Genomic DNA, 14280 nt, shown 5'->3' with positions numbered 1-14280 from the left:
CCATAACCCTAGTTATGAGAGCTTAGCCACACATCTCCATCACAGAAAGAGAAGAAATCATTGTATTATTCATAAATTAATTTAGAATTTACTTACAAAAGTCACAATTATTGTTCTTCAATCTTCAATAGAGAAAATAATAATGGAATCTCGATCCACAATTCTAGAATAAATCTCTAAGAAAAACTATGTACAATATGTTTCTAGTATGGAAAACTCTCATAAAAGATAAAATATATTTTATAAAACCTAAAACTGGTATATGTTCCTAGCCAAAAAGTATTTAAAATTTGAAATTATAAAAACTGCATCCAATGTGATGGCAAAAGTAGTGGTCCATCGGAATTCTGACAGTCCACCGTATTATCCGCCGCTGATGATCCATTAAAGTTATGTTCTGCTTAGCACTGACGGCCAAAGTGATGGTCCATCCCAAGAATGACGGTTCACCATATGGTCCGTTGCTTATGATCCTGGAGAGGCAGGTTCTGCTTAGACTGACGACCAAAGTGGTAGTCTGTCGTAAGACTGACGGTCCACTATATGGGCCATTGCTTATGATCCTGGATAGGTAGGTTCTACTTAGCACTGACGGCCAAAGTGGTGGTCCATCATAAGACTGACGGTCCATCATATGAGTCATCCCTGAATGTTCTAGGATGTCGGATTCTGCTTAGTGCTAACGGCCAAAGTGGTGGTCCATCGCAAGACTGGTGGTCCACGACAGGGGTCATCACTGATTCTTCTGAAATCATGGATTTTGTTTGGGCCTGACGGTTAAGTTGGTGGTCTGTCGCGAGACTGGTGGTCCACCAGTTTGACCGTCAGAAGTGTTTTTCTGCTAATTTTCTGAGTCTTTTCCTTCAGCTTGCGCCTTACCTTGAAAGACTAAATCCTAGCATTAAATGCAACATTGGTTGCTTGAAAACATGTAATTTTCTCAAGAAAAAAATGCAAGATATTATATCAAAAGTCAGAACATCCTTGGGTAACCAATAGATTTCTTTAACAAGGAGACATGAAACACCGAATGCACTGATGTCAATTCTGCAAGCAACTTTAACTCATAAGCCACCTTCCCAAAATGACTCAAAATCATATATGGTCCAATATAGTAGGGACTAAGCTTCCCTTTCCTACCAAATCTCTTTACCCCCTTCATGGGAGAAATTTTCAAATAAAATAAGTCACCAACATCAAACGCAGGATCCCTTCTCCTCACATCTGTATAAGATTTCTAAAGACTTTGGGCTTTCTTCAGTCTTTCTCGGATTAACTAAATTTTCTCCATCACCTGAAACATTGAATCTAGAACTATCAAAGTAGTCTCACCTACTTTAAACCAACTAATAAGAGATCTACACTTCCTTTCATAGAGAGCCTTAAACAGATCCATTTGAATACTAAAGTGATAACTATTGTTGTAGGTAAACTCAAGGCAAATGGTCATTCCAACTACCCTTGAAATTGATAACACAAGACCTCAATATATCCTCTAAGTTATGAATGGTCCTCTCTGCCTGACCGTCTTCCTGAGGATGAAAAACTATACTAAGATGAACTTGGGTACCAATACCCTTCTAAAAAGCCTTCCAAAAGTGAGAGGTAAATAGGGTACCTCTATTTGAAATGATGGTCAATGAAACCCCATTCAGCTTTATCAAATCCCTAAGATAGAGTCTAGCATAATCCTTAGCTGAATATAAAGTATGAACTGGTAAGAAATGGGATGACTTGTTCATTCTTTCTATATTGACCCAAATCGAATTATGCTGCCAATGCATATGAGGTAACCCTATCACAAAATCTATATTCACCACCTCCTACTTCTAAGTGGGGATGCTAAGCTCTTGAAGCGTACCACTAGGCCTTTGGTGCTAAACCTTAACTTGCTGATAGTTTGAACACTTATCTATGAATTCCGTAATATATTTCTTCATACCATTCTACCAATAGACTTCCCACAAATCATAGTACATCTTAGTGGATCCTAGGTGAATAGAATATCGCGCACCATGCGTCTCTACTAATATTTATTGTCTCAAACCATCCACACTCAAAACACATAGCCTTGCCTGATAATGAGGCACACCATCTCCCTTAAATCAAGTGGAAAAAACCTGTCTAATAATATTAAAGAAAACTCCTCCCACTCTATAGACCCTGCCTCAACACCTCTATTCTCCTTCCACTACTTGAACAAGGTATGAACCAATACTTACAATTGGTAAGAAGCTAAATTAGCACTCTCACTCACAGTAACACCCATGAAATTTTTCACTTTCATTGCACCATCCAAAAACTCCCGCAGTTCCTCCTCGAACTTGGATCTAGAAAACAATGAAGGATTTATTCAAGTGAAGTCTTGGATCCTAGCTGCTTTCATTCTCTCTACTGGATTGACTGGGGAACTAGCCTACTGGTTATCTGAGCAGCAATAGTCTGGGCCAAAATAGTGAAAGCATTCCTGAACTCAACATAGGAAACACATTCATTTAGAGGGTCTTCCTAAATAGGTGGTGGTGCAGGCTGAACCTTATTCGTTTTTCTGTAATTTAATCTGGGAGGTATTTTCTGTAAATAGATGAAGGACAATTTAGAAAAGGAAATTCAATAGTGCTCATGCTCCTTTGAACGACATGAATACTGGAAGAAGGAAAACTTTCCTAAAATGTCTCATAGCCTCTTGGCAATAAGTGTGGCGCGCTTCACACCCATACATAAGACTCTACTCAATGTGGCTTTTATATACCTTAGAATACTTTAAAACATTAGCTTTGATACCAAGTTTTTTCATGACCCGAGGCTACTTCTAGTCATAATATGGTGCTTAAGGCCACAAGTCACCCCAAGCTAGCCCATGATTTGGTACCTACTATGAGCACTGAATAAAATAAAAATACAAGAATCATATGTAGAAGCTAAACTAATAAAAACTTTATCAAGATAAAATACTGAAATAATATCCACGTGTCTAAAACTACTAATAAAATTGAAAATAAGTCTTAACATCTGAAAGCCTCTAAAATATGAGGAGTTCATGGGACAAACCCCCAACTAACTCTGACTAAATAAAATAAAAGAAATATTAAAAATAACTACAGATAACTTTTCCTCAATGGATGAGGACTTACCATGACTGCTGTTGAGTAGTGTTGAGGGCAAACGAGGAATTAAGCATCCGAACCTATATTAATGACAACATAGCATAAAAGAGAGTATAAAATCAGTACTTTGAATACACTGGTACATAAGATAAGTAGTAACTAAAAGGTATATAGTTACTGAGCTCGAATTCATGTACATGTAAACTGAATGCAAGACCAAGTAAAGAATGTACTAAAATGATCTGTAAAATTGACTGATAGAATAGCTGATAAACTAAACACTTGGTTATACAAACCTGAGCTAATATAATTTGAGTACTAAATTGAAATTGTGGGAGGTACCATCTAACCGACATACCTTAATTTGATCTAATTGGGGTTCAAACTATAACCTCAGTTGGTAGGGTGTCAATACCTTTCTACGGGTACTAACACTAGCTGTGTGGATCCACTAATTTGATATCCTGAAGAACTAGGGGATTAGTCCTCTACTGGTTGGTGACCCCTAAGAGAGTGTCAATCCTTTACTGAAGGGTGAGATCTCACAACCTATGTTGTATACGTAGTTCTAGAACTTAGGGACTACTACTAAAGGTCTCAGTCCTCTACCTATGGAAGAGTATTCATTCGTAGGTTCGCTTGGTTCTAAATCCCACTCCCAACTAAATTGAGACTGGTACATACTAAAGTTAACCAGACTTATAACACCCCGAACCCCTTCCAAAAACTCTAAAACTTTCTTGGATTACCCTTTTAATACATTCAAATATGTTTCAAAGACGGTAAGGCCAAAAAATAACATATTCAAAATGTTAGGGTCTTAAAAAGTCCATGTCACTTGTACTTAGTGTAAATTAAATGGCATTTGGACTTTTAAACATGTGACGAATAGCTAGAAACTCATCTAAAATCTTGTGAGGTGTTACAAGAATTTGGAGTAAGTGATGGCAATCACCTTAAGGACTGGTAAAGACCTGATTGACAAACCTCCAAATAAAAATCATGATGTACGACCCCACAAAATCCTAAGCTTAATTCAGTCTATTTATTCTTATTAAGGGGGTCCCAAACTTAGAAGGTTCTAGCTAAGTTTCCAGACATAGTTTATTTTAGCCTTTGAAAGTTCACAGTCTCATTTCGTAACTTTATTGTCCTTTAATGGTCTATATTCTTGCAAATTCATGACCAGGAAGATCAATAGGTGTTCCCATACAAGTTTTGGATTTTTTGGAACTCGTTTAGACCATGTTCAGAATCCTAAAATAGTGGACCAATGCGATCTAGGCAGGCCGCATTGACAATTGAGTTGGTTGATATTGTTGTAGGTTGCCAGGATCGAAGTACTGAGGCTCGACACGATGATGGAATGACACATCGACTATCGTATCAATGCCATGACGTGCTACATTGCTAATAGCGTCGGTGCCCAATTCTCAGTTATTTAAAAACCGCATCCTCAAGGTTAGTTTAGTCTTTTTCCCATACCCTTCAGCCCTTATAACATAAAATTTAGCTCTCTTTTGGCTAATCCTATTCATTATTCACAAAATCCCTAAGAACAAAACCCTAGGGCTATCAATTCAAGACTCATTTTCCAAGGGATTTCACCATCAATTTTCAAGAATTCACCAACTAAGGTATTTCAAGTGTTCATCCAAGGGTTTATTCTACCCTTGGAGTCCAAGAAACCTTTTTAAAAACTCAATATAATGTTTTTGATGAATTTCATGATATAGTTTGATTGTGTTCATGACTATTATGTTAATGGGTTCTCTAGTTCATGATTTAATTACAATATCTATGTGAAGTAAAGTGAGATATGTGTAGGATCATGTGAAATCATGTTAAACCCTTGAAATTTGTCAATGAGAATATGAATTATGATGGTTATTTGTTGTATAGGGTTATGTGCATACGTTATGCTCACCAAGTGTTTGGTTAATTGCTCATGTGAGTTAATAAGTGAAAGAAATCATGGCATACTCATTATGTGCAAGCTGTATCATGCAAGTGTTTGACAAATTACTTATGAGAATGAAATAATGTCAAGTGATAGTATGCTAATACGTATTCTCCATTCATGTACAAACAATGCATCTCAAGTTGTTGTTGAAATGTCTAAATGAATGAATGATAAATATGTAGCCACTGTTGAGGTTTTAACCTTGTTCCATGATTCACTTATTATGCTATCAAGTCCTAGGGACACTTGTACCCGACAATTTAGTTGTGTGCCTAGAGCCAGTGTCAGTTTTCATGATACTCACAGTCAAGCCATGATCAGTAGAACTCCGTCGGTCATGTGACTCTTGTAAATTCAGTAAATTCAGTATCAGTCCAGTAATCTTAGTGATCTCAGTGATCTTAGTAATCTCTATAATTTTAGTAAGTTATCAGATCTCAGTAGTATTCAGTTCAAGCCTCAGAAACTCAGTCAGTTAGCAAAACTTAGTAGTATTCGGTCAGTTGATAGAATTTAGTAGTATTCCACCATCGAACGGAACTCAGTGAACTCAGTTCAGTTCAGTAAAACTATACCATCAATAACAACACAGTCATGCCTAGCGTGAACTAGGAAAATCAGTTAAGTGTCTATTCAGTTGGGAGTAGGATTAGCATCAAGTAAACCCAAGGATAAGGGCTCACCTGTTATCCAGTAGAGGGTGTGATCCTTAGTAGCAATCCCTGTATTCCAGAACTACGTAGCCAGCGTAGGTTGAGATGTACCCCTACAAGTCTAGGGACTGTTCATCTCCTTTGAGTTTTCCTTACAAGAGAGGTTGATGGAAGAGCTCCCTATCAGAGAGGGTTTACTCATAGCTTGTCTTTACCCATGGCACGGTACTGACACCCTTCCAGCTGGGGTTACAGGTTGGACCCCACCAATTTAGATTTAAGGCATATCAGTTAGATGATTAACTCCCACAGTCTCAGTTTCAGATTCAATCTCAGTAATAAAACTCAGTTTAGTTCTATAGATATCAGGGCTATCAAATACAGTCGCTCAAAATAATACGGAACTCAGCTAGTTCAATTAGAATTAGGACTATTATATACAGTCATCCAGTTCAGTCTAGAACTCAGATAGTTCTTCAGATTTAGGACTGTCAGATACAGTCAGACTGTTAGATACAGTCACCCAGTCCAGTAAAGAACTCAGATAGTTTTCTAGTATCAGTATACTCAGTTATCAGTTATTAGTAATACAGTACCAGTAACCTCAGATATTGATTACCTGTAACTCCATAATTTATATCATCAATAGACTCAGTGATTTAGTAAACTCAGATGTTCGTACATTAGTATTTAGTATTGTCACAACCCCAGTCCCAGTTTATGTATTCATGCACATATTTCTCATGCGCTCATGTTTAAGTCATCAGTCATTTATTACTGTTCATGCATATAAACCCATGTATTCATCTTACCTCACTTGTATACCAATATATTTAATTGTACTGATGCATTTGCGCTATGATATTTTATACCATAGGTTTAAAAGCACGAACTCCCGAGCATCCTCAGTAGATCAGATGTTCAGCAGCCAGACTAATAATGAGCCCTCATTATTCGAGGATAGCATTATTATTTTATTACTTTATTACTCCAATAGTTCAGAGTTAGTTGGGGATATATCCCATCAACTCCAAAGTGTTCAAAAAGTTTAGAGGCTTTCAGACTACAACATGTTTCAGATTGTTTATTTCAGTTTTGGGTATTGTTATACCCTATTAAAGATATTCTTTTAAATTCAGTAGTAGTTCAGTTTTGAACCTTATGGCCTTACAGCTTATATTCTGTATATTTACAGTATATTATTCAATGCTCAATTACAGATATTAGTCATGGGTTAGCTTGTGGTCCTTCGAGTTCATGATCACCGTGTAATATTTTGGGTACTAGATTTGGGGGGTTATAAAATTAGAATGATAAACATGTAGCCACTGAGAGCTTCTAAGATTGTGCCATGATTTACTTATTATGCTATCGAGTCCTGGGGGTACTTGTACCCGACAATTTAGTGTGTTCGTAGAGCCAGTGTCAGTTTTCACGATACTCACAGTCAAGCCATGATCAGTAGAACTCAGTCAGTCATGTGACTCAGAAAAATTTAGTAAATTCAGTATCAATCTAGTAATCTCAGTGATCTCAGTAATATTAGTGATCTCAGTAATCTCAGTAATCATAGTAATGTCTATAATCTTAGTCAGTTATTAGATCTTTGTAGTATTTAGTTCAAATATCAACAACTCAGTTAGCTAGCAGAACTCAGTAATATTCAATCAATTGACAGAATTCAGTAGTATTTCGTTATTCAATGAAACTCAGTGAACTCAGTTTAGTTCAGTAAAACTGTACCATCAGTAACAGCTCAGTCATGCCTTGTGTGAACTAGGAAAATTATTTCAGTATCTATTTAGTTGGGAGTAGAATTAGCACCGAGTGAACCCAGGGATGAGGTCTCACCTATAAGCCAGTAGAGAGTGTGATCCTAAGTAGCAATCCTTGTGCTCCAAAACTACGTAGCCAGTGTAGGTCGTGATATACCCCTACAAGTCTAGGGACTGTTCATCTTCTTTGAGTTTTCTTATAGGAGGGGTTGATGAAAGAGCTCCATATCAGAGAGGTTTTACTCACAACTTGTCTTTACCAGTGGCATGATGATGACACCCTTCCAGCTAGTGTTACAGGGTGGACCCCACCAGTTCAGATTCAGGGTATGTCAGTTAGATGATTACCTCCCACAGTCTCAGTTTTAGATTCAGTCTCAGTAATAGAACTCAGTTCAGTTCTACAGATATCAAGGCTATCAGATACAGTCTCTCAGTTCAGTACAGAACTTAACTAGTTCCATCAGAATTAGGACTATCAGATATAGTTATCTAGTTCAGTCTAGAACTCAGATAGTTCTTAAAATTTAGGATTATCAGATACAGTCACCCATTCCAGTAATTAACTCAGATAGTATTTCAGTATTAATATGCTTGGTTATCAGTTATCAGCACTATAGTACCAATAACCTCAGATATCGGTTACCTGTAAACTCCGTAATTCATATCATCAATAGACTCAGTTATTTAGTATCCCAATATTAGTAAACTCAGATATTAGTACATTAGTATTTAGTATTATCATGACCCCAGTCCCAGTTTATGTATTCATGTACGTATTTCTCATGTGCTCATGTTCAAGTCATCAGTTAGTTATTACTGTTCATGCATATGAACCCCTGCATTCAGCTTACCTTACTAGTATACCATTATATTCAATAGTATTGACAAATTTATGCTATGGTGTTTTATACCATAGGTTTAGAAGCATGAGCTCCTAAGCACCTTAGTAGATTAGATGTTTAACAGCCAGACTAACAATGAGACCTCATTATTCGAGGATAGCATGATTATTTTATTATTTTATTATTTTAGTAGTTTGAAGTTAGTTGTGGACATGTCCCATCAACTCCACAATTTTCAGACAGTTTAGTGGCTTTCAGACTACAGCATGTTAGACAGTTTATTTTAGTTTTGGGTATTTTTATACCCCATTACATATATTGTTTTATATTCAGTAGTAGTTCAGTTTTGAACCTTATGGCCTTACAACTTATATTTCACATATTTATAGTATATTATTCAGTGCTCATTAGTCATGGGTTAGCTTGTGGTCTTTCGAAGTCTTGAGCACCGTATAGCATTTTGGTTACCAGATTCAGGGAGTTACACATGCGGTACAGGTAGAGTTGACCATAATAATCTGATGAAAATAAGTTGAAAACTTGAGAAAGTTTGAGAACCCAAAAGTAAAGGCAGTTGAGCAAATATAAGAGATACAACCACTACTATTCCCTCTAAATCTTAAAAAGGCCAAAGAATATTCTTGTTTCAAGAAGTTCTTTGTCACATTTAGAGAACTTCACATTAACCTTCCTTTGTTAGATATTTTGCAGAAAATGACTAAGTACACTAAATACTTGAAATATATGGTGACACATAAGATAAAACTTGGTGACATTAAGACAGTAACACTTACTAAGGAGTGCAGTTCTGTGGTGATGAGTAAGATGCTAGCAAAGTTCAAAGACCTCGAGAATTTCACCCTCCATATACAAATTGGTAAAAGTGATATGGTACATGATATAAGTGATTTTGGGGAAACAATAAACTTGATGCCCCTATCTGTGTTTAACACTCTGTATTTGGGAAAACCAAGGGCATGTTATGTGGTTCTCCAAATGCCAGACAAAAATAGAGTGGTCCCCGAAGATATCATTTCGAATGTTTTCATTAAGGTTGATAAGTTCATTATTCTTGACTACTTTATTGTTTTTGATTATGATGTATATGATAGGGTGCCAATCATATTGGGATATCAATTCTTGGCTACTAGAGGAGAACTAATATATGTGAGGGAGGGCCCTCTCAAAATAAGATTGAATGATGAAGAGGTCATCTTCAAAGTGTACAAAACACTACACACACCCTCACACTACAAGGATCTATGCATTATCACAAAAAAGGAAACGGATAAGTGTAGGGTGGGGGAGTGCAAAACTCTAATTACCTCTTTGAACTCTCTCATGAAGTTTCCCAAGTTAAAAATTAATCTTGATATTAAGAAACTTGAAGGGATCCTAAAAAAAAAGTTTAAAAAGAGTTGTGGACCATGAGATCCAACATTCAAGTGGTCATAAAAAATAAGGCATTGGGCTCTGAGTAGGACAAAGAGGACGAGAGACTGTGGTTAAGAGTTATGAGTTAAATTATGTCGCGACAATAAATCAGGCACTACTTGGGAGGCAACCCAAGTTAAGATAGTTGTTTTTAATTTTTTATTTTTCTTTAGTATTACCTTTCACTTTGTTTTGTTTTCTGTTAATAGATTGAAGGAAAGTCTGAATACCAGATATCTAAGCTAATGAGCATGGCATAAACTAAGTGTGTGGTTATGATTCTACAAAGCTAGGCCTAGAGGCCTCAGGGTGTATTTCTATCCTTACTTTTAATTTTTACTTGGGGACAAAGTGTGATTATAGGTGTGTGATGGGGAATCTTCTGATTATTTAGGGTGAGGTGTTGCTATGGAATTTGCATTCATGTTTAGTTTCTAGTTTTTGGCTAAATTTAAAATAATTACAAAAAGATTTTATCTTTCTCTATTTTTAGTTTTGGTATTTGGTATGTTTAAGTAGAAACAAACTTTACGCACCCCTTGTTTTTTCTTTTTGATTTTTTTGAGGGGGCTCCTTGAACTAGTATCCCTTTTTGATTTATAGGAGTAGTTTTAAAATTTTTCTTGTTAGGAATAAATAGAGATTCTCTTGCTAGGTTCTATACATTATTACATAATGCAAGTTGGGTCTGTATGTGGCATAATGTGTAGTCAGTTGAATGACTATATTTGAAATACCTAAGCTAATTTATTTAACTTTTTTATGATGTTGACTTAATTTTGAATTCTTACTATTGCTTGTTGAGAGTCTATAGAGATCCTTCTTAATTTGAGCATATGCCAGGTGTGTGTGAGGGTTTTGTTACATTCCTTGTATACATATTGATGTCTAGCACTTTCCTAGTGTGTTTGAAAAGCAAAATACAAAATATGGGGTTTAAGAGATAATTTAGGAAAATTTTTGATAGTCATATTTTATACCCTCTTTATCTACCCTATCTGTATGAACTTAGTTAGCCCCGTTGAGCCTTTATACTATTCTTTGGTAGCCTCATATATAGTTTAACCCCTTTCTTTCAATTGATCATAATTTGATCTTAAACTCCTCAGCGCTTTAGTTGAAAGATTAATACTTTAAGGAGTGTGTAATTGAAGAAATAAAAAGGTAAAAGTGAAGCCTTAAACTAGGTTTTAGTGTGATAGAAAAACCTATGTGTTGTAGCTGGGAGTAATGTAATAAAAAGAAAAATTGATCAAAAGTGAATCACGTGTTGCTAGAAAATACTCCCTACTAAGGATGTGTAAACTAGATTAAAGATATGGGGCAACAAAAGAGAGGTGGGAAGATAAAAGTAGTAAATAAATGGTTTGTTACAGAGTTGTCTAATGTAAAGTGTGATGTATTAAAGCGCTTAGGGAAAATAGTCACTATTATTGGCCAGAATAGTTCCTACCCGTCCCTTAGCCTATATTACAACCCTTAAAGTCCTACATTATCTTGAGCCTTGATATTCTAATATTAGTGGAGTTCTATAATAAGGGAAATCTTATGGTTCATCTTATGTATCATGTGAAGTCATTATGAGAGTAAGCATAATTTGATTCTTACAACCATTCTTGTGATAAATTGCATGTTTGTGAATGAATATGGATGACTCACTTGTGGTGAGGGCACATGTTTAATGATGGTTTGGTGACTTTTATTATCTCATTTTTGAGTAATATTCATGAGTTTTCCAACTTAATAGAGTCAATTCTTGAGATTAGGATGTTCTGATGTAGTATAGATGAGGTTTCAATTGTAACATGACATGCCTAATGTAGAACTTGTCATTCGTATAGTTGTTGTAGTTCTAGCTTGAGTGCCTTAGTTCAAGTAGTGATGTTGGAGTCTTCCTTGAATATGCTTAGTGTAAAGATTTATTTGGGGACAAATATGGGTAAAGTGTTGGGTGGTGATCTTGGGTGTATTCATACGTCAAAGTGTTAATTATTGGCCATACTTTTGTCTATTTTATGAGCTACATTGCGTATATATTCAATTGATTAAGCTTAATTTGTGTGCGTAAACTAATAGATATGATTAGTGCTTTAGGTATAGACTTTGGCAAAGATTAAGCTTGATTTTGATGTCAATACTAAGCTTGTGGATGATTGAAGGTGTAAGGAGAAATATCAGGAAGCAAGATAGGATTAGAAAGAGTTGAAAAGGCATCTACAATGCATGGGAAATAAAGCAAAGTGATGAGACTACACAATATTAGGAAACTGGATTTTGAAACACAACTCTATTCCACAGAGGCTGAGCCACACAATAAGGGTGTGGCGCAGAGCAGGCCAAAATTAAATGGCATAAAATAGTTTACATGCACGATAAGCGCATACTGCCTACTAAGGCAGGAAATAAAGGCATGGCATGAAGAGGTGTTTTAATCAGATTTTCCTGTTCTACTATAAATAGGACACTTTTTAAATTTTATGGATCACGTTTTAAAAGACTTGGGCAAGAGAAAACACACGAGAGAGGCTCCAAATAGGATTTTTGTTCTTTACTTTAGTTTTCTTATAGTATTTACTTATGAATTAAATTTCTGTGATTCTTTGTATGACTATGAGTGACTAAACACCCTCTTTCTATGGTTGAGTCTATGAACATGATTACATAGCATTCAATTAGTTGGTTTAACAATGCTTATCATATTTGATTGTTCACATGTTCTTGCTATTACTATTTTATTGACTCTCGGCCATTAGAATACACCTATATTTCTATTATGATCCTGGAAGGAGGAACTTTAGATTAGAACGTGGAATAGAGTTTTTGGTTAGGATAGGAATATACCAAATTTTCCATATTTGGTTCAAATACGAGATGAAATACACATATATTTAAATTAGTTCTCATATCCCTGCTCGACTATGTAGTTGTGGAGTTAATTTAGATAGATGATTAGAGGCTTGGAAGATCATAATTATATTATTAACCCTGTGAATTAACAACCAAGATAGTTAACTTGGACAACGAGATTGTATAGCTTTGTAGGATTGTTCAAAATGCCTCAACCCTAGATTCTTTATTATTGTTTCAAACACTTGATATTCTCGTATTGTTTATTGTTACTTTCAAGTTTCCAAAACTCAAACTCTCTTTTGATTGCAACTCATACTTACCTAATCTCATTAGTAATGCTAGAATTGGATTGCTTGCTAAACACCAAGTCCCGTGGAATCGGTATTCGACTCGAAAGGGCCACTTTTTTACTTCCATGACCACATATACTTATGTGTACAGTAGGGAGCAACATGAATAAGTATACATGATCAAAGAAATATAAACAACATACAATTATTAGCTAAAAAATGACATTAATGAATTCAAATCATCCAAATCTTCGTAAATCGTGATATAATGCCCTCCTGGCAGCATAATAGTAAAGAACCATATAAGACATCTAATCAAGTCAACACAAGCCCACACTTAGGAATCACAATGATAATAATCTATCTAACCAATAATAAAATCTACACAAGCCCCCACTCGAGCATTACAATAATAATAAACTTTCAAATTAATAATAAAGTCAACTCAAGCCCTCTCTCAGAAATCACGATAAAAATAAGCTCCCAAATTGATATAAAATCAATATGTCCCCACACGTGCATCATGATGATGATGATAATAATAATAACAATAATAATAATAATAATAATAATAATCAGCCCCAAATAATAAAAAGATTGTTATTACACCCATCCTATAGCATACTTTATATGAATAGTTATCTACCCAACTAAGTCTGTAGAAAGTTAAGTCAAAATCTATTCCAAAAGCTAAAATTTTAATCCTAACCCCCTCAACACAAAGACTTCCCCTTTCAAGCATTTTCTGAATGCTTTCAATCTATTAAAAATAATTTTTATATGTAATTAGGAGTTTATTCATACCCATATTAGTATACTTTAGTTTTAAGTCCAAAATTATTTCAAAAATTTTCTCCAAAAATAAGAGAGGTATAACTAAAATTTTAATAAAAATCACTTTACTTATAGATTAAGGGTTCTAAATTTGGAATTCTATCAAAAATTAAGTTAAAATAGGTTTAGAAATCATCAAAAACTTATTTTTCACTTCATCAGGAGAAACCCAAAATTGCAAGTTTATAATCGAAGTTTCAGAGATGTATTTGCAATATAATCCATAGGTCATGATAAAAATGAGTATAGATGCTTATCCAAAGAAAATTTGATGAAAAACCCCTCTTATATTCTCCTAAAACTTTGTTCCCCAAGCTTGAAAATGGTGAAAATAGAGTTAAAACGCAAAAATGGAATGTTAATACTATATTTTTAATGAATAAAGCCCTACCATCACGGTACCCATAATGTGATCATGAGGTTCAACATTGACCATAACATGTTTGGTCATTTCCATGGCATGGAATGAGTCCAAACAATTGCAATTTATCTATCTGACCAACCCAACTCAAGTTTGCTATCATGATGA

This window comes from Capsicum annuum, chromosome 4, assembly GCF_002878395.1.
Source record: "Capsicum annuum cultivar UCD-10X-F1 chromosome 4, UCD10Xv1.1, whole genome shotgun sequence".
In the NCBI taxonomy this organism is placed as follows: Eukaryota; Viridiplantae; Streptophyta; class Magnoliopsida; order Solanales; family Solanaceae; genus Capsicum; species Capsicum annuum.
The sequence above is the reverse complement of the archived record's forward strand: the minus strand, read 5'-3'. Positions refer to the sequence as shown.